Here is a 20,998-nt window from a genome sequence, read left to right on the forward strand (position 1 = left end):
CACTGAAAACAGTGCCACCGGCCCTTAAGAATTCGTTATTTACCATGACATACTATGTCATGGTAAATAACGGATTCCTGTGTACATGCACATCTGTGCATGTACACCTGTGCCATGTGGCACACATACAAGCCAGAATCAGGGGGTGCAACAGGTTGTCAAAGTGACACCCTGTCCCCCTTGCAAAATCGGTAATTTTACCGAATCGGTGTTTACCGATTCGGTAATTGACATTGATTCCTATGGGCCTCAAGGCCCATAGGAATCAATGGCAATTACAGAATCGGTAAATACTGATTCATTAATTACCGAATCATACCGATTCGGTAATTAATTCGGTAAAATTATCTACATCCCTATTGCCAGTTCTTAAATACCGAATCGGTATGATTCGGTATTTAAGAATCGGTAATCTGGGATTACCTACATCGGGCCCTTAGTCTTAAAAGATAGATTGCTAACTATCTTGTATTGCCAAATCTGAACCCATGATGAAACTTGCCAGACCCGGTTGCTTTAATACATTGTACCCTGTGTCCAATCATGGTCTAAGGTTTTTTTATATATTCATGATAAGTTAAGGCAGGTAACAGCTAGTGAGAAAGAATAAGAACAATAACTGGCCTATCAATGGTGATATTATTAAACGGGTGTGAATGGACGGGGGATGGTAGGGGAATGTTGCTGTGATATGCAGATTGTTACCATGAACCACTCTGTAAACACTGTTATTGCGATACTTTTACAAATAACCACGGACTTCATTGCTGTTACACCTACCGCTGAATATGTAGGCTATCGTGATTGGTTCTTCCCCTTGGGACTAATGGTATTTGCCTAAAGACAGTATATTGTTGTCATGTCAGGATGTTATTAAGGAAAATCAATAAAGTATGTTTAAAAAAATATAATAAGAATCATTAAACGGGTAGGGCTGTGCAAACGTACACTCTTCTCTTGCCGAAGAATACGCCTCGTTTAGAAATCTCTACCTAAAAGTATTTCACTAAATCCAGAGTCTGAATTTCATGCTTAACAAATTCTTTTATGTTAAAGTCAGGAGAACCGATACCTCTAGGTAGACGGACACCACCAAAGCCAAGTGGTTGGAGAATAAAATGATGTGGAAAAAGGTGGAAAAAGCCGTTTAACAAACCATAAATCTGTCTTGAGTAAAATTAATTATGTTTCAAGTTGCACCACAGATCTGTTTCATACTTTTGAAGATACTGCTGACTAAAAACGCAGAGCTAATACTTTTACTCTGCAAAAACACATCGTTTTGAACTAAAATACAACTTAGATTTGCACCCACAATACAAGACCTAGAATTAGGTAAAGTGACTACTGAAAGCAGCAGCAGACAGACTGAGAAAGTTCCAAGACTTTACTCTGTAGGACGCAATTACCTTAATTAAATCTGACAATCCCACATCTTGGTCCTTCTTATAAAATAGAAGAAGGCCATGATCTATTATCCTCGTTGATCATGGAAATAGCAATCGCTCTTTTAGAGTAGGGGACATTCCATACTCACTAAAGGAGCCATGGGTCTATTCTTGCTACAAAAACTCTCATTGAACAGACAAGATACTAACTACTTATGTCCACTTCCGCTTTCTAATAGCCCCCTGCTATTGAAAATGTTATAAAAGGGCTGCCACAACCCAATTGCAATAGTATGTTTAGCAATATGAGGGACAGCAACAAGCAGGATTTTGCCCACATACAGGATCAGAGATTGCCCTGATTGTTATCCATATATCGACACTTAACATTATTGATACTGGAGATCCTGACTGTGACTGGTTGGCTGCATTTAACACACTAGCCACCTTACTCCCCTAAACCAAATAAGGGACATGGATGCCGGATAAGACCGGCAGCAGGTTTGAATCAGTTTTTGTCAAAAGAAAACTCAGAGTAGTACTTGGTCTGGAACATGCTGAAATTTTGATTGCTAAACATGGAGTTCCTCAGTGATTTTACCTTTTCCTACTGTTTAATATTTAAGTTCAACACCACCATCTGATGTTACATAAATTGTCATTTGAATTTCAAAACTACGCAGATGACACCCAATTGATGCTTAAAGACCATCAGAGAGTTGACAAAGGTGATGCCAAAATCGAAGATGTAATAAAGGAAAAGCTGGTTTAACCTCAATAAGGCAAAGATAAAAGGTTTTAGTACTTGATGACCATTGGTTAGAAAAGTAGGCTTCAAGGTACACTACTTTCAACGCTTGCGACTCAGACATTATTGCATAAAAGAGAAGCTTCCATACTAGGCAGCGCAGCTCACTGCCATTAATCAATGGGTTCACCTTCCTGTGGACGAATCCACATTTCATATGGATAGGCAGGTCATGCAACTGGGGGGATATCATTAGGACCATTTACACCAGCCCACGATATATCACTCTCAAGGAGCCAAAAGCAACTTTAAGAATTGTCTGATCAACATCTCGACCTGGATGACGGATTGCTGCTTGAAATTAAATACTGACAAAACGAAGATATTGTTTTTCAATTAGCCCTCTCCTCTGCTCTCCGATCTCTGGTGGCCGTCGGAGCTAAACCCCCCACCGATCCCAGTTGATTCTGCTAGGAATCTCAGGTTTAAATTTGACACGCACCTTTCCTGTAGACCAGATCTGCCAAGTCTCCTTGTCCTACTTCTGGAAATTAAAAGCCTTGCGGAGATACTTGTATCTCCTGCCTACGGACTGTAGGAAGACTGTGGTCCACGCTATGGTTACAACAAAATTAGACAATGCCAATAGCTATTATTGGGGTCTTCCAGCTTATTTGACTTAAAGACTGCCCATTATTCCGACTGCTGCGGCCAGACTCATTAGAAATGTGCCAATTCTGTCACCACATTTCTCCCCACCTGCGGAGCCTCCACTGCCTGCCTATCCAAAGGAGGATAGAGTTTAAGGCGCTAACTATCACCTATAGAGCTACAAGGGAAAGAAGCCCTGTTTACCTGAGACAGTGACTCCAGAAATATCACCAGACTAGGGCATTGAGATCCAATCTCCAGTAACTACTTAGGATTCCTTGTTTTTTGAAAGTCAGTATTGGTGGTCGAGCTTTCTCAGTGGTACTGCGTCTCTGTGTAACTCCATGTCTGACCACCTTCGTAAGTCAGAGACTGAAAAAGCTTTTAGGTAAGCGATGAAAACCTGGCTTTTCGGACGTCTGTAGTTCACTCCTTTCTTTCTTCCTCTGCTAAGTCGGCTGCTAGCGCTGGGACACCTCCGTTGGAGGTAGCTGTGTGCTTTATAAGTGACCAATTGATTGATTGAGCAGTTCTGGTTAAACTTTGACACACAACACTTCATGCACTTGGCTGGAAGGATTTGATTTAAAATTTATAAGCACAGCAATCACCCAAGGGCATCAAGGCGCTGTAGATCAACCATCCGGAAGTGGTCCACTAGTACACCAGCATCAGAAGGAGCATTACACGGAGAACAGTCATATCTTAAGAGCCTTCCTAAAGGGCAGGAGCAGAGGGATGGCCCTTATGTTCAGGGGAAGAGAATTCCAGAGTTTGCTTGCGGCCATTGAAAATGCTCTATTGCCCCATTTCTTTTTTTTTAGTTCTTAGTACCGTGAGCAGCAGTTGGAGAGATGAGCGTAGGGGTATGCCTGGGAAATACCAACAAAACATGTTTTTTAATCTTGCAAGATATGGAAGATGAAGCGCCTTATATACCATGCAAGAGATTTTAAGCTTATGCACTTATTGAGAGGGAGCCAATGCATGGTTTCTAGTCCCTTCCCAGCGGACTGTCTTCTGGGAATGTCCTGAACAAGTCTTGCCAATGCATCCTGCACCACTTGGAGTTTATGCTGCGTGTTCTTGTTCGAATCCAGGTACAGCGAGTTACAGTAGTCGAGTCTGGACAGGAAAACTCGGGCCACTCGCCCGTGGGACTCTGAGAAATTGGGCACCCTGAGGAAACAACCTGGGTTCAATAAATGGGACCTTATTGGTCTCTCCAGAGTGGGAACCTCTGGTCCCAGGGTAAGGTTATTCCCATAACTGACGTACAACAAGACTACCAGCTATCCCCCACTCAGACCTTTTGATACCTGCAGATATGACATGCACTCTGAGCTGCACTGCCTTGGGGAGTGGACCTCCCTGAGTCTTTGCCCCTAGAAGACAGGTTACTCGATGACCACATGTTCCGCAGGGTGACTTCCCTTGTGTATCAAAAACTGATCAACAATTCACCGGACACTCTTCAACACTTGCTGGGGCAATGGGGCTAAAATCTGGGGGTCTGGAGGATGATAAAAGGCCCAACGCCCTGGCGTCCCCAAGGGAGGTGGCTGTTACGGCTGGGTTAAGCTTAGTGTAGTTAAAAATTATTCCTATGTCCTACTTTGCATTTACCACCATGTTAAAAATGGGCAGGGTAACAGAAGAACGCTGCCGTAGACATGGTGGTCTGGTGGAAACCTTCTTTTGTATTATTTGGAGTTTACCCGCAATACAACATTTCGTAGAGTAGGTGGTGGCCTTGATGAACAACCAATGTGGGAGTAATATAGAAGTCTCCCCTAAATGATGCCGCCTAAATATTTTGGAGGAAACCGACCTCAGGCCCACGGAGTATACCTGGATGAACTTGGGTCTGGTAATAGCCAAACGCAACATTGCTCATCTATGGGGGAGTGTCGCCTGCACCACACCCAAGACTCTGGAAGCGGGACATGGACTGGTGCATGGTGGCTGAGAAAGTGATATACGAGAGCCAGGGTTGTCCCCAGGATGGGCAAAAATCTGGGGCATATGAACTACAGAGGGGTCCCTGTGCTCCCCTCAATCCAGCTGGTGCTGCTGCATCTATTCCTAATGATTACAACTTAAACACCATGGTTTGTGATGCAGGGGGACAGAAAGGAGGAAATACAAATAATGTTTAACAATATGTAATCTGTAATGTTGCCATGTAGGGGTGTGACGGCGTGTGGTATACATGTCTGTTTATTGCTTGCAATGTTACTACTAAAAATTACGTTTTTTTTAAAAAGAGAGAAGCTTCTTGTGGGTCATATTTGACTTCTGTCTGATCATAAAAAGTAAGACATAAAAGATTATATATTCATTAAACTACCATTTAAAATGTCTGCAGAAAACCTATAATCCAGCTCTAGAGAAAGAGTGGGCATCAGTAGCTACAGCTATCAAAGAAGCAAAGCCCACTTAGGGTAACTCTCTGTTGTTAGATAATGTGAAAAATCCATAAGTATCGAGAAACTCAGTACTTTGTGCCATCCCAAATATTCTGAAGAGATCCCATACATCCCATGTGTTCTGTTGTGGATGTGTCTGTGGAATTTATATTGGAGGCGTATTGTCCAAAGGTTCAGTACCTTGATAACTGGCTTTCTATCCAGATCTAGATAGCTCAAGGAGGATCTTCGTGAATCCTAAATTTTGCACTTCAGCCAGAGGGTCAGACAGTACTGTGCCCCTCTCACTACCTAGATCGTTCCCCCTTGGACATGAAACTATGACTTGGGTGCTGTTAGGAACCCTTGGGTCACGAGATACCACTGTTTTTTTTTTAATACTCATACACCTTAAACTTGATCTATGCAATAAGCATATTTTGTTGTTCTATAGTTCTTGCCTATAAACACTAAGACACCTGATTCCATTGTGCTAGAAGATTGATTTTCTCCCCTGCAGGTTGCTCCATTTGTAATCAGTATTTTCATAACATTTCTTGAGTTTGTGTTTGGGTAGTAATTGTGAACAATGATTAAAGAGTTACTGCGTTTGCCAGAGGATCTCAATGCTCCTTGTTTTCTTTTGTTTATGAACAGCACATTTTGTACACTAACTGATTGGAAACAATTTACATTGTGCGTATTTGGGAAACCAGTTGTTGCAAATTCAGTTTGTGTAGTTTTCTAATTTATCCGATTTATGAGTTAGATTGATTGGTTTCGATTTGTGGTGCACCCATTTATTAGTGGCGGCTCCTCCGCTAAGGTGGAGGAGCGTTGCCCCACTGCTTCAACTGCAAGCTGAACACAAAAATAAAATGATAATTATGTTTGTTATTATCATTTTGTTTTCTGTTTTCAGCTTGCAGCTGAAGCCATGGGGAGCGGGACTGGCCTCCCCGCATCACAGAGGGAGGAGCGGTGGCAGCGCCTAAAGTGCACATGTAGGTTTGGCCGGACTTCTTGGCACTCAAACCAATGACAACGCTGCAAAAGCAGCATGATGATTGGTCAGGGGATTCTGAGAGGCTGTGTGCTTCCTGCGGAAGGAGAAGGGAGGACGGAAGAAGAAGAGGCGGAGGTTGGCGGTATAGGTAAGTGCTTTTTTATATTTTTTATTATTTTCCTCCCCCTCCCGGCCCCGCCCCATCACCCCTGTTCGGTAGAAGCCGCTACAGCTATATATTTATAAATTCTGAACTATTATTATAGTGTTGTTCTTTTATATAGAATAGCACCTTTAGCTTGTCATTTCTTTGTTAGTGTAGCTATAATTGTGTTGTACTGTTACCAGTCTTGATCATTTCCTTTGAGCTAGACCTTGGCTAAGCATTCAAGCCAGTCAGAGAATCATAGCCTTGGGAGGTCAATATTCCATCATAGACCAAGCACTTACCCTAACGGTTAGTGAAAAACATAACACTTGCATCCCGCAAAACAGCCTGACTTAAATCAAAATATTACTGACAAAGCTCAGTGTTTTAAAAAGCTGAAGAAAGCAAGGATATGCAACTGAAACCTGAACAGATCACCGTCCCCTTCTAGTGTCACAAAATCAATTAGTCGGTCGTCAGCAATTCTATGCCAGCTTAATGTACAACATTAATGGTCATTCAAAGACTCTTTCCGAGGGTAACAAAATTGCTCTGGCACACTCTTTTTATGGACTCCATATAATTCATTGCATCGATATTGATGAGAAGCCTGACGCTTATGAAGCCAAATAAAAACGAATGATTATCTCTAAGAAATAACAATTTTATGTTACTTGTTGGAAATCTCTTTGGGTTGTTATAAACGGTATAAAGGAAGATATTATACGATTGTTTTAAATTGTTGTCTGAAAAAGCCCAAAGGAACCTCTGTTCATGTCTTCCCTATCCACATAAAACCCAGATGACAGGACGGTGCTGGTTTAATAAAAAACACCCACACAGAATAGAAGACTAAAAAGCTATCATATCCTACCAATCCTCTTGCAACATATGTCGTGTCTCATCTGTCACCAGTGACTTATTGGCCCATATCTGTCCTTCAAAAACCTTCAGAAGGTTATTTAACGCAGTTAACATGGAGGAAGGCTGTGAAGGTATATTTGTGAACTGTATAAGGAATGGACTTGGAATTCATATTTACAAATAAAGTGCTTGCCCGAAAGCTCGGAAGTAGGTCAGATTAAAACAATTATTCCAATTGTATGTCTACAAAGGGCTACAAACAGCGTTGAGAGCTCATATTTGCATTTAAATGCAAAGCAGCTTCTAAAGTGAAAGGTATACTGTCGTATTTCACTGCTCGTGGAAACAAACATCTTAAGCATTGATGTAGCAGTTACAGAAGAACAGACATTTATTTTTCAGGCGTTGTGGTCTCTGGTCCGTGCGTTTTTCCTAGAAAGGGTGATTTCTTAGCAATTAAACCAACTGACTTTCAAAGTGCCTGCTTTCTAATTGCAGTACTATAGGTTAGCAAGACAAATAAAGTGAATTTAAAGTGTATCGCCGTGTTATGTTGTGTATTAAAAACCCCTGAATAGTTTACTGCACGTCTACATGGAAAAATGATAACAAACAAATATAGGTAAGCAAAGAAGTAGAACTAGGTAGAATTGGGATCTTTAAAAAAAAAAAAGCAGCCTGTCAACTTTAGGGCTCGTCAAATTTCCATGAAACACTGTCTAAGACCTCAGCCCTGTGGTTAGCAATAACTATCGTTTTCCAACTACAAGATGGTGCGTTATTTATGCTTTTGTCAGTTAAAATTACCGGCATATTTTACCCCAACCAAATATATTCTATTTTCCTCAGGCCTGCAGTAAGCGATGTACTGATATTTTCTTTAAAATCATGAAACACTTTATGTGTTATTTATAGTCATTTGTTAGTTACACACGACTGGTATGTTTACTCCTTGGAGTAGCTGTGCATGTTATAAGTGCCAATAACATAACATATTTTAAAAGCATCAAATATATATTTGTTTTTTCTAATGTGCTGAGATCAACTGGCTGGGAAATTGGGGACCTACCCCCACTCCTAAAACATCCATAAAAAACCTGGGGATGTGGTTAGACCAAAACCTATCCATGGAAACTCAGGCCAAAAACCTTTCAGCTATCTGCTTCGGCATCCTACAAATGATTTGTAAAATCCTGAGCCTAATCCCAGAAAAATCTAGAAAGACGGTGGTACAGGCTCTTGCAGTCTCGCAATTGGATTACGGCAACCCTTTGTACCTCGGCTCTCCCAAATATTTCACAGACAGGCTGCAGGTGGTCCAGAACGCAGTACGCAGAATGCTTCTCAAGATTCCCAGACATGAAATCAGGTAGGTCATCTCTGAAGAAGCTGTATTGGCTACCAATCCAATACAGGGTTAAATTCAAGGCCCTCTGTTTGGCCCACAAAGCCATGCATGGGAGAGGCCCGACCATGTTAAAATCCTTGGTCTCCCTGTATGCTCCCAGCAGGTGCCTTAGTTCCTGATGAACACCCCTAAAGATAAGGAAAGCAAGATGGGGTGGAAGAGCCTTTCACACCTTGTCCCAAAACTTTGGAATGCATTGGGCCCAGAACTAAGACTAATCAAGAATGAACAGTGTTGTTCCCATGAGACCTCACACCATGTCTGCTACTCTCAGCAGCGCTGGGAAGCCTGTGGGTAGCCATGCGCTGTATAAATCCCTTAAACATATACATAAATGTGCACAGAATGCTTGACAGTTCTTTTTAATCCATCTTCTAAGAAGTAGGCGGATGCATTAGGGCCCGATTGATTGAAATCTCAAGGTGGATGGAGAGCTGCAGCCAATTAGCTGACAGCAAAGGGACAAGATCAATCCTTGTTCTGTGTAGATGGGTAACAAAACTCAGCCACATTCGTAGAGACAAAGAATGAATATAATGGCCTAACTCCTATAGCAATTTACATAGCTAGGCCAAACAGACCACCAGTACAATGGTCTTCTACAATTCAGTTACCAACAAGATTCCAATATAATTTATATGATTCGGCTTGACTATGTGACTATCATAACGTAAGTTACCAAACTGCTTAAATTTGTAACGCAAAATGAGAGAGTAAAGTAAGTAAAAGTACACAAAGGAGAGCAGTGATCATCTCACTGGAGCAGGCAACACCAGACAGGTCTTTGTTAGTACTCTTGGTCAATCCCCCATGTGTTCACACGTGTGGAGAGAGAAAGAGAATGTAAGGAATGAACATATATTTAATTCCGGACTAAACTATCACATCACTGATCTTGCCCTCCAATGCTTTCTCCTAACACTGACCCTGCCTGTTGGGTGGCGAGTGGTGTTACTGCCTTATACTGTAAGCTCTATGATACACTCATCCCTCCCCTATGTGAGGTGCACTGTAGGGTGCTTCATTCTATAGAAATATCCTCAAGACTATTAAAAATATTGTCAGATAATACACACCTATCAACTTTATTATTGGTGGAACTGCACGCCTGTAGGTATATAAAATATACCAAATATTAAAACAAACAAGTAATTAAAATGGCAAAATGTTTCTCCACGTATAAGTTGCAGATTCATCAGGACATCCAACACTTAGGGACCACGAAAGAGCTGAAACTTTTATTTCTCTTTACCCTTGTCTCCTTGTACCATCCAAATATACGTTTGGCACATATCCTAGTCGTGACAAGACATAATGGATGGCTTTTTGTTAATGATATGTGGAAGAAGAACATTGTATTTGGTCTAGTTGAGGTATCTTTATTTTTCGGATTCATGTATAATGAGGGTAAACCCACAGACACGTTACGACTCTCTCACACTCATCTTTCCTCACGCTTAGTTCTACAGCAAGACAACAGGAGGTGCCCAACAATGGTGGCACCAATTTATAGTTTGGGCCTAAACATAATAACTGTTTTTTCTCACCTGCCAAGGAGACGTGAAACTCCCATTGCACCTATGGTGGCAAAATCCTAGCACTGGTGCTGATCATTGCTAGGTGGCGCACTGATTCTGGCCACTGCCAGGTGAATGCAGCCTGCCCCTTACCTGCCTGCTGTTGACTAGTGGCCCCTACTGGCTTCAAGATTTACCTTTGGTTATGGATAATCATGTAGCAGGCAACAAGGAATCTGAATTGACTTACAAGTGCCTTATTGTAGATTGAAGGTGGGCTCAAACAGCTCACACACTCAAATCTACCCCCATTCCTCCCGGTGAGCAGATGTGGCTGGGAAGGTTATCATATAGAGAAGGGTGCAATCAGAGCAGGACTAAAGACACATTGCATCGGGAATACCGCATACATCTCTATGCGTTTTGGATACTTGCACAAGAAACAGAGTGTGGAAAAGTGTCAAATGATGACAGGAAGTGATTACATTCCAAAAGTAGATTTATTCCTTACAGCATCTGGCCAGAGTCCTCCAGCTCCAGTTAAGAAGCTCTGCTCCCTTCATCCTCTTCAGATTCCCTCTCAAATCAGACCTCATACACTAACTTCAGCAGTGCACATTCTGCGGCAGAATCTGCACTCAAAAGCACAATACCACGCCGCGCAGTGCTCACCGCTTTCATGAGGTGGAATGTCAAGCAGCTTGTGAATTACGTCCACAAAGATTCGTGTTGTCAGAAATAAAGGATCACCGAGTTACTTTAAGGCTGTTTGGTGCACATGCTGCTCTGCTGATTATCTCAAGCACTGAAACAGACGGAAATCGCTTTTTCTCTCGACCCTGCCCTCCCACTGTGAGCCAAACATGAATGTCACAACGTCCATCAAATGTGCCTTCAACAATCGCCCTGTTTATCCTGAAGATCCAACGTTCAGCAGATGTCCCTGGAGAGGAAGCTGCTATTGGTGAAGATTACTGCCCACTAAAACCAAGCCCTAAGGCTGTTTTCAAAGTCTTCACACTCCGCTCTCTCTTCTAACTCTTTTTGTGACTGGCATAACTAAAAGCTTGCTGACAACTAGCGCCTTGAAGGGGTAATCTGGATCCAGAGATTAGTGAGTACATCATGGATGTATTTCTTGTCTCAAGCGATAGATGATCACCTGAGGCCAGGACAGCGCGTGGCCTGGTTAGCTGCTCCTGGCTGTGGAGTTCCCAGCATCTCCTCTGCTTTCTCCGATATTAATATGAAACAGCAGCAAAGAACACTTCCGGATGTTGGCAGCTGGCATCAAGTAGCTGCCGGTGCAGCTGGTGAGAGGGAATGGAGACCTTGTGCAAATACCTAGACGACTTCTGTAACATACACGTCCTTAATCTGAGAAAAGGAAGAGATTGTGATGGGGATCTGCCTTTCTTCTCTCGTTTTTTTTGTTGCCTGCTGTCATACAAAGACTTCACCTACATCAGTGCAGGCAAAGAAAATCAGAGTCTATGGTGAGAAAACCAAGTGCTGCCAATCGAGCAGCAGATCACTGAAAGGTTCAGAGCTGTAAAAACTGCATCGGTCTTATGATATACTATTATTCAGTCCTAAGGCCCTGTCGCCAAATGGGACTTCTGCGGTCTATCCTTTCCTTATAAATGGATTGTGCCAGTGTGCTGTGCCGGGCTATTTTCATGGCATTAATGGGCTTTAGTAGGGCTAAAGTCCAGCCATGAGAACTCTTGCGATTCAGCAAAGCCCTCATCACCCAGCGCTAGGACAGCGCCATGGCCTGCTGTAGGAGCTGCACTATCTTGCAGTTAAATGCAAGCAGCACACATGACATAACACCAAGAACACCTGGTAAACTATTACCAAGGACGTGGCCACCCCACGGGTTGCTATGAAACAGAAGTTGGTATAAAACTAACATTGTCGTTGCTATGCTCCAACTGCTAAAGGAAGTAAGACACATTTTCCCGGCAGTTTTGAAGCTATCATGCACTTCAACATTGAAGAGCAGGTAGATTATCATGACTGCCGGTCACAGCCTAAGCATCACTACGTTAACAAACAATAAATATGTGTTATTATTAAAAAATGTATTCATATTTTATTTATCGACCTCTGCGAGATGAAATATCTACCTTTGATCTGACAGGTACCATCACACAGACACTTTTACCTACCCTGCTTCAGTTTATCTAGTACCAACACTACAACTCCCAGAATGCATTTATTTGTTAAATTAGCGTACAGAGATGGATAGAAGACACCAATTTCCTAATAATGTCTCGTTAACCTACCCTATTAAGGCACGAGTACTTTAAAATTAGGGACGCACAATGCTCAAATCCTTAACGCACACCTGTAAACAAGTAAATAAATACTTGATTGATCCCTAGTTTTGAGGAGGTAAGTGAGCTGTAATGCTACAGTCCAGGGCATCACCAGCACGGAAACGGCATGCCAGAAATGCGCCTGCCTCGCCCGACCCTTGACCTCTCCTGTGGGGTGTCTGTGGGTGGTTGAGCGCCCTCGGTGCATTGCAAGACCCTATCATGTGTCGATGCAGGCAGCGCGCTGTCTATAGCCGGCCGCCTGCAGGGAAACCCTATCCGCTGACATAATTAAAACATGATCTGATTACCGTCCGCACTGGGTGATTGCGGTCTCATTAACCTTTGTGCGGATCCACCTGAATCCATGTCCCGGGAGGCCAATGTAGCAGGAGGGTGTTGCGTATGACACGTAAACAGATTGTTTAATTCTCAATTCGGCCCCTCCCCCGTCACTTAAGCAGGCTCTTTAGTACCCAGGAGGCGCTTCATTTTCAATTTCACACATTTGAAGTAGAGTGCGGCTTTTTGTGGTGGTACGACACCTAACGCTCCCTCGCTAGGCGCTAGTCTTACACTTTGAAGCAGAATCGCGAAGAAAGACGGGATCGGGAAGCGAACTTGATAGTTTGAGGCTCGAATCCTAGCAACCTCGCTCGACATAACTGTGTGCTCCTGGGCTAGGTTTTTTCTCTTTGCTTTAATTCCTTAAACTACCACACCAGGGACTTCTTAGAGACATGCTACATCAGGTATTCACCACACTATCATATTTAATTTACATCTTCTACTAAACCCCCTTCCCCCATTTTTATTCGCAGGGACTCCCTCACATCCAGCCCTGTCGACATTCCCGCTGTGAGAAATGTGCTGCGCCTTGATTGTGGGAGGGCGAGGGTCGTGGTGTCAGTGATGCTAATTGTGAGCAACCTCTCGTGCAGGTGGTCCGAGAGAAGTGCCCAAAGGAACCTGGAGATAGTTGCAAGGCTATTGTCTCACAACAGCAGCTTTTCGCTGACATGTGTGCAGTCACCCCTGGGTTGCAGACTCGCCCCTGTGCGTGTTTACCTCGCAGCTGCTTCGGGTTAGACTGTGGAGCTGCTTGTCCTGGGAAGGTGCAGCCTGCACCTTGCACTGCCTGGTGGAGAGGGTGCGACCTCCATCGGGGTCTCTTCAGAGAGAGGACCTCAAACTATCAAAGGCTGCTTCACCCCGACATGTAATCCGAGAAACTAGGGCAAAGGCCGTTCTGACCTACATACTGTACCGGGGGAGCGCAGCAGTGGGAATCTGCATTGTAATTAGATGTATGGAGTAAATCACGTGGCGTGTTTCATCAGAACTGCATTGTTTCAGAGTTATTCGTGATCAAGGCGAGATTTGAAGCGGAGACATCCCCGCAGTGTGACAAGGCGCAGCGTGACACAAAGAAAGCGATGCTCCCTCGTGTCTGTGGAAAACGCCCAAGTGCAGCAAAACACACACAATGAAAGATGCTGAATTTGTAAACTAATAAAGCAGTTATTTAAACAACGCCACCACGTAACTTGGAAGCAAACACTTTAAGCTATTTCACTTATTTTCACTGTGATATACATTGAATCATTCATTTTATGTGCTCAGTATTATCAATTCTATTAATAAATCAGTAGAGATAAAAATCATCAAAACATGAAGAGTACGTACAAAAAGCAGCACTTACCTTACTGTGTGCAAGGAATCTAAAGCAGCAGCGCGCGTGATCTGTGGCAAGCTTCCACTGGCTGTCAGACGCACGCAAGAACAAGGCAGCCTCCTGAAGACGCGACTCGAGATCCCGAGGAGGAGAGGTTTGAAGGCTGCTCACCCGAGTCCATCTGCACCCTGCACCTGCCCCGGCGCTACAGACCGCAGCCACACCGCCAGCGCAGACACGCTGCCCGCGGGTCCGCACTGGCTCTCAATGCGAGCAGCGAGAAGGCTGCCTGCCAGATAACATTTCAGAGCCCCCTCGCCTTCACAAGACAAAACCCTGGCCGCTCTCCACGGCTTGATAGCAGATAGGCAGAATTAGCTCCCCGCATTCCTTCCTCTCAGAGCAGCTAATGGCAGCAGGCTTGAGGGTTGTCAGGTGGCCGCTGAAAGGCATCCCCAGCGCCAAGAATGGGACGCCAATACGACTCTCTCTTTCCCCCCGTAATTTCTCCGGGGTGTGACCTTTTTCCTTAGTCCCCGTTAAAGCAGCCTCATATGTTACACTGTTTTCCATAAGCAAAATGGCTGCCCTTTCAGCACTGCTGCAGACAGCTCATTGGGCTCCTCTGGCTTTAGGTAGCCATGGCAACAGCCAACAGACAGTCCACTACAGCAAGCATGGCTGACCATGTGCAGGTCACCAGCCCTGAATGTTAATTTATTTTACTACAGCTGTGCATTAATTACTCCGGCTGGAGTTTTGTTTTGGAAATGTTTTACACAGAGTAGGCAGGGGCTTTTGTTTTGAAGAATATTGTTACCCCTTCTTTCTCGCGCACGTTGGGGCAGTGTAAACATGGGAGGGCTGGGAGTAGAGAGCGTCTCTGGTGACTAATGGCATTCGCACTCTCCTTTAATGTAATGTCATTGATTTACTGGAGAGCGTTGCAACGCAGCAGTCAGCTCTTTTACATGCTTGCTCTGGATATTTGAAATGCGGTCGCTTGATAATGTGTTAACGTTGGGTTGACTTTTACATAATAATGTCTCCGAGGTAAAACTCCACCAGTGTTGGCATGTCATTTTTATAGTGCTTTTCTCGACACAGTGTTTTGGTCGAAGCTGTCATTTATTTACACGAGAATTGCAGGGGGTTTCTTATACTCATTGGGCGTCATTCCACATAAATCACAGAGCACCATGTAGTGAGCAAGCCCCCATTTATTAGAGCAGGTCTGCAGTTAATTCAACAGTCATATCTAATTTATAAACAAGCCTCACTAATACAGAGTGAAAAACCTGACCATCTCCTCTCCCTTAAAGCTCACACAAAATGCCAAAGTATTTCAAAGAAATCACTCCCAAGCCACGATTACATTTTCCGCCTACCGTCTATCTCATAGGTTAGGCTATCTAAATGGGTGGTCCTAGGGTCAGATATATATAGCCGGTTGCTCCCTACCCCTAAATGATCTCCATTGTTCACCAATGGGCAGCGACCCAAAACATAGTGTAAGTGGTTTCACCGTCCACAACCAGAACATTCATGCTGGTAAAAGCAGAGCTGGCGGAAAAATGGCTGTTAAATCCCCAACATGCTTCCCCTAGTTCCCCAGGCTGTCCTTTTCCATAGAGTTCCTGCCCAACTCTGTATGAGATGTTCCAGGAAGGGCCATCACAGGATTGGTATACCATTAGCTGTCTGAGCAGCTGGTGCCAGTCAGGTGGTGCCTTCTACTGAATTCGCACCTCTATTAATAAATCCACTGCCCCATGGCTTCTCTGGAATGATGCTCAAATGAGCTCTAAATTCCTCATCATAAATGTACCATACAAACCCCCCCAAATACATCTGCTCTTTTTAAATAACATCTGTATATTTAAAAAGAGCTACTGCTCTATCAGTGTGACACTCGCAGTATACACTTGCATTAATCAAAACGCTAATGTTCAGTTATCAATTTTGTAAAGGGACACTAGTCCACCTAGTTATTTCCCATTTTTCCTCCTCTGAGCCATCTTTGCTTGTATCTCCCTGTGTAATAACGTAATCATATCAACAAATTCTCCTAGCCAAATCTTCTCTTTTTTCAATTATTCAATAAATGTGCTCCCAAGGGCATCGTTACACCCATCTAATGCAACTTTTTTACCTTTACAAACATATTTCCTAAATCCTTAAATGTTCTTATCCTCTGGGTAATGTGTATCTTTTGTTGTCAGCATGCCACTCTCTGCCACCTGCATGCCTCCTCTACATTCCATCTTTTTAGTTCTGTGCTTGAATATCCTTCAATTCATTTGGTTCTGTTGTCATTTAATGAGACTCTTGTTGACCTGGCGCCTGCTTATGTGTGGACTCTCATTAAAGAGTGTTAAATACTCTCCATCCCATCTACATTTTTCATCTCAACATTGGGGATGAGCTGATAGAGCCCACTGCCATCCCTGGTACATTGCCTAAATTCTGAATGTTGGCTATTGTGTCTGTTGATATCTTCACATTGAATCTACACTGTATCTGTGAACTGTTATGGGCTGCAATTTGATTGCAAACTGTAACCAAACTGCAAGCAGAAACCACAGTCACAACAGGTCAGTTTTGCTTCTCCGTTGTCTTTTTTTCTTCGTTTTTCTCTTCACGGCCAGTCAACCATGCATGTGGCTTATACTTACCTTCAACTGCAACGGAGCATTCACTCGATGGGTGTATTACCTTGTGTGACTTATTGCTTTCACCCTTGAAACACATGCTTGGATTTGATGTTCAGGAATTTGTTCAGGCCTTTCAGAGGTGATGTGATACAATAATTACATTTGGAACACTAAAGAAGAACGTGTCATTTATGTGGCAACAGGGAAACTTGTGGAATATCTTTCTTTCATAGATTTTGAACAAATTAGAATTCAACTATTCTCCTAAAAGTTCTAGTGCATATTCTCTTGAATCAGATAGATTCGTTTTGGCTCTGGCTGCTTTTATCAGTAATTTGTGAAGTCCGAATATGGCGGGAGTACTCTCCGGGACCTGATTTAGAAACTATACCAACTACTTATATTGGACCTGTCCTTCAGTCCTTCCATGACGAACTTATCGATTGGAAACTTTTTATTCTTGACTTCTACCTGAAAGTATATGGAATACGCTAGATACGTTGGAATCATTTCGTCAATTTGAGCCCTGAGGAAGTCATTGGGTATCTTCCCAAGACGAAACACGTGTTGGCTGCTTTTTGTTTGGCTACTTTGGATGATCCCATCTACGCAGGATCACCAACAGAAATTTGTATCTCAAAAATAAAGACTTTCATTGAAAGATACGACCTGAAGAACCTTCTTTGGACTGATATTTCTCACTTAATATTGTACTGTTTTGCTCGGGAACTAAGTTTGTTTCTAACTAGTTTCTTCTGTGTTCACAGAAAGAACCTTCTCTGGCACGCTAGTGGTCGCTGCCTGTTTGTTCCCTAGAGCATTTGCTATTGATAATTGGTTTCTTCTTCACTCTTATTGGCTTTGCGCAAGACGCTACCCAACCACGTACCCCAGTATTTTTTTTTGTTGCTTTTATCAGTATTCTGTAAATCATTTGGCAAGCCTTACTGAAATTATATAGGTCAATTCTGCAAACATTGCATCTGGAATCAGTTTTCAACCACTACAAGTATGCACAACTAAGCAAGGTATTGCAGTATGGTAATCATCCACCATCTTTTATGAATGAACAAGGTCATCTATCAATAGAATGGGAAAGATGACTTAGGATTTTTAACAATTGTATGTTAGCCATTGGTGGTAATGCATTCCCTTCCTAAAGAAAAAGGGATCTTTTGTTGCACCTACTAGGATCTGAAGGAGAAGAAATTTCCACTCACTTCAATTGGAACCTCATCAAGGTATTGGTGCAGTGGAATATAGCTGTTACTCTAAAGCTCTAAACAGGCGTAAAAAGCATTTTACAGAATAACCCCATGTTGGCATGAAAAGGCTCAATGTTATACACATAATCAGTTTCTGAACAAATGCATTGACTCTTATGTTGCAACCTTAAGAACTTTGGCAGCAAATTGCTGCTTTGGAAGCTTGATTTATACTTACACAAATGATACAATTATCATTTTTATGTTCAAACACAAAAATTCAGGAGCTATTGCTTATATACCAGAATCCATCACTAGATGACTTGATTGATATTGTTAAGACTGTGGAGCGTTACATTTATTTATTCAAAACTCTAAAGTAATTTGAAGGGATGGAAGTTGCCTCCAATTTAGCAATGTAGCAATTGGATGAATTCAAACAAGATATGGAACCACACAAGATAAGTGGCAATGGAATTTGTTTCATAATTTCATTCAGACAGTAAATGATCTTGCACTCACTGTTATTCAAAACCACATATTGCTTCAGTTGGCAAAGAATGTTTCAAATGTGGAAAGATTGGTCACTTCTCAAGTGTGTGCGTATGAAATGGAAATCTGGTAGGATTTATGTGGTACAAGATTGTTCAGAAAGAATCATTGCAATGGAAATTTAGTTTTAGGAATATCTTGGTAGGATGTTGTTGAAAAGAGTGGAAATGCTCAAAAGAATGAGTTAAATGCAAGAGGTGATGGAAATCATAACAATACTCCTTGCAGTGTTTGTAATTTGAATGAAGCTGTTGTTTGCAAAATCGGATGAATAATATTTTAGACCACCAATTGCACCAAAAGTTAGAAGTAATCAGTATTTCCTATGATGGAGACATCAAAGCCGAAAAGGCATTTTACTTAATCCCAATGGTAAAAAATCATTTTTTGGATAGAAAAATAGATGAGGGTGTGTGTGTTAAGAAATTATGATGACAGTGAATATTTTAGTAGATTAACACAAAGAAGTATTCTTGAAGTCATTGGGGAAGGCAACAAGTTTCACATACACAACATAGTGCTTAAGAAGAATCCTGTAAAACACAACCTTAGACATATTCCTATGAACCCAGGTTGAGTTTATCTAAGATGTTACGGAAATGTATGAAGCTAGTATAAAGACCCTGTAGATGCATAAGAATGTTTTTCACCAATTGTCCCTTTTAAGAAGAACATGGGTAATTTGAGGTTGTGTGTCGACCTAAGATCTGTAAATAAACAAATGGTGGATGACTGTGATCTGTTCTCATGCATAGAAGACTTACTAGCTAAAATTGATGTATCAGTTGTGTTTTCCTCAGACTATGGTGCGGAAGGGTGGGAGACTTTCCCACCAGAAGGGTAGGGAGATCTTCTTGTACACCAAGGGATGTGAGGAAAATGTTTTCCCAGGGTAATATGCAATAAACAAATGATCATTCCTCTGCCTAATGAGGAAAAGTGTTGTGGTGTGGGTGCACCATGACTAAACACCACTTCAGTGAGAAGTGGGAGAAAGGAAAAATGATCCTTTTTTATATACAACCCTCACCCCCTCTAGTAGTGGCGTGCTTCATCATCGGGTTTACCTTGACTCCTAAAGGTCAGGGTGGGCTCAACCATGTTGCAGGGATCTCTTTGTATAATAGTAGTCAGGGGAGCTATACATAATTAATAATTCCTCATCTACTCTAAAAGTATCCCTGTATTTGCAGCGTGAATGGGAAATGATAAAATAAAACGATATCAAGGGCAAAAGGGATACAATGGTCCTATAACCGTTATAGTGCAAACATGTTTCTGTCAAACACTGTTGGCCGTATGAAGTCCAGGGCATTCATCATGGTGGGTTTGTTTTACTAATAGAGCCCCGGTGACCTCTCTGTTAAATATGCACAATAAGAGATTTTAGGCATGTACAGGCAGTCAATACTTGCCAGCTCAATGGTACAGAGGGAATGGGTATTTTCAATCCACAAGATGGGTACGAGTGGAACTCAATAGGTACATGGATGGTAGGGACCCTTGACAGAAGTTTGACTACAGGGCCATCCTACTTCCGCTCCCCGAGGGTTTTGGAAAAGCTTCTCTTTTATATTAGTTGTTAAATGTGCTCCAAAAAGGCATTCATTAAACACACGTAGGCAGTTTTTTGTCCTTTACAACCTTATTTCTCAAATCTCTGTCCTGTTTAATTTTCTCCCCCTCTGTGGTAATGTATATCTTTTATTGCCTGCATGTCACTCCCTGCCGGCATGCCTCTATACCCTCATGCCTATTTTATATTCCATGTTATTAGTACTATGCTGGTTTACCCTTTAATTCACGGTGTACTGTTGTCAGTTAGTGAGACTACTGCTTACCCGGCACACACTTCTGTCTGTGCTCTCATTAAAGAGTGTTAAGTCTTCTCTATCACATCAGTGTCTTTCATCTTTACACCTTGTTAGAAATGGGGGTCTCTAGTTGGCAATGGTTTGCATCTTTGTCCAAGAAGGGACCCTTGCTTCTAGTCAGGGTAAGGAAGTTATCACCTTAGACAACTCCGGCTCAGCCCCTTGGTAGCTTGGCATGAGCAGATAGGCTTATCTCAGAAGTAGTGTGTAAACCATTTGTGCACACAAATTGTAATACAGTTGAAACAGTATAAATGGACATGGTACTACAAGTGGCCCACAAAATAATGATGAAATTAATGAACTTGTCTTTCTAAAGAAAAAACTAATAAGGATAGAGGCACATGGCGAGTTCATGTTGTCCTATCTAAGAGCAGGAGTGATCCCACAGGGACTACGTGTCCGGAATATCCCCGGTCTATTTGTTCACATAAAAGAATTCCTGGAAAAATGGAGTCTCATTGCCAATAGGTGCTCTCGAGATTTCATGATTTTAATAATAGAGACAGCTAAAAATATGATAGCAGATCTAAATAAGGAAATTTTAGATCTAGAGGAAAAAATTAGAAAGAGTGA

At 42.3% G+C, this 20,998-nt stretch overlaps 1 protein-coding gene across 4 annotated transcripts in view; it reads right to left on the bottom strand.

Annotated features, from left to right (window-relative positions):
* The window catches only part of SORBS2 (sorbin and SH3 domain containing 2), a 687,606-nt gene extending 672,910 nt beyond the window's left edge, over positions 1-14,696 (bottom strand). The window contains exon 1 of one of the 4 annotated variants that reach the window (XM_078678069.1): positions 14,165-14,696. The gene's annotated coding sequence lies outside the window, so the exon portion shown is untranslated. The remainder of the gene's footprint in view (positions 1-14,164) is intronic. The other 3 variants (XM_078678047.1, XM_078678046.1, XM_078678068.1) reach the window with 3 other exon arrangements.
* Positions 14,697-20,998: the final 6,302 nt, after the last annotated feature.

The sequence above is a fragment of the Lissotriton helveticus genome, chromosome 2_2 (assembly GCF_964261635.1).
Source record: "Lissotriton helveticus chromosome 2_2, aLisHel1.1, whole genome shotgun sequence".
In the NCBI taxonomy this organism is placed as follows: domain Eukaryota; kingdom Metazoa; phylum Chordata; class Amphibia; order Caudata; family Salamandridae; genus Lissotriton; species Lissotriton helveticus.